The following is a 1,193-nucleotide window of genomic DNA, read 5'->3' as shown; positions in this document are numbered from 1 at the left end:
CTTTACTCCACTTACATTGTGTTTGGTGGTGGCTGTGTGCCGTGTAGTCAGTTCCAACTCATAACGACCCTGTACAGGGTTTCCGAGGCTCCGAGGCTATACATCTTTACGGGAGCAGAATGTCTCATCTTTCTCCTGTGGAACAGCTGGTAGTTTCGAACTGCTGAACTTGCGGTTTGCAGCCTGATTCATAACCACTACGCTACTGGTCAACTCTAATTAGAAGAGACAGCACTATTCACAATAGTAAAAAAATGGAGACGGCATAAGTGTCTACCAATGGAAGAATGGTACACACAATAGAATTCTACGCAACCTTTAAGAATAACAATGAATCTACAAAACACCTCATAACACGGATTAACCTGGAGGACATTATGCTGAGTGAAATTAGTCAATTGCAAAAGGGCAAATATTGTATGAGAGCATTATTATAAAAGTTTAAGAACAGGTTTCCATACTAAAATAAACATTCTTTGATGGTTACCAGGAGCGGCATGGATGGAAGAGCAATTTACTCACTAGAGAGTAGATACATGTTAGCTAAAAGGGAGTTAGAATTTGCTCAGGGAAATCACCTTCTCAGTAAGCCTTTGTAGAGTATAGGGCTTTAGGTAGAATCCTGAGTCCCACCTAGAACTTTCTGAGTTGGGACATTTCCACTTGAAAAGACATGCAGACCAACTCAGAAATGCAGAGAGAACAGAAGATTCTTATTGAAAGAAAAACCCTGCAGTTTTTTTTTTTTTTTTTTAAAAAAAGCTGACTGTTTGGCTGTTTGAATTTCAAACAAGCTGTTTGCTTGTTTGAAAGGAAAGAAAAGTTAGCTAATCAGGGAAAACCCCTTCTAGGACTGAATTTTAAAGGGAACCTAGAGTAGTATAATAGGCTTGCTGGTGACCACCTGGGGCTACTTGTGAGTGGAAGTGGGGGAAAGGCAGCAATGAAGACTGGAATGAGTGTGGCCTTGTTCCATTTATACCTGTTGAGCTTGAGGTGAGAAAAGAGAAAGGGCTGGCTGGTCTGAAATTTAGGCTGTTGTGTGAACTCCTGAGCCCATCAGCACTCACCTAGCCCCTGGGTACTATGGTTGAGAGTGAAGCAGACAGCTGGTCTGAAGTGCAGGGAGGTGTGCATGAAATCTAAGACTTGCAGCTAGTACCTATTTGACCTAGCTTGGATGGTTAGTTGAC

Source organism: Chrysochloris asiatica, unplaced genomic scaffold (genome assembly GCF_000296735.1).
Source record: "Chrysochloris asiatica unplaced genomic scaffold, ChrAsi1.0 scaffold00046, whole genome shotgun sequence".
Classification (NCBI taxonomy): domain Eukaryota; kingdom Metazoa; phylum Chordata; class Mammalia; order Afrosoricida; family Chrysochloridae; genus Chrysochloris; species Chrysochloris asiatica.
The sequence above is the reverse complement of the archived record's forward strand: the minus strand, read 5'-3'. Positions refer to the sequence as shown.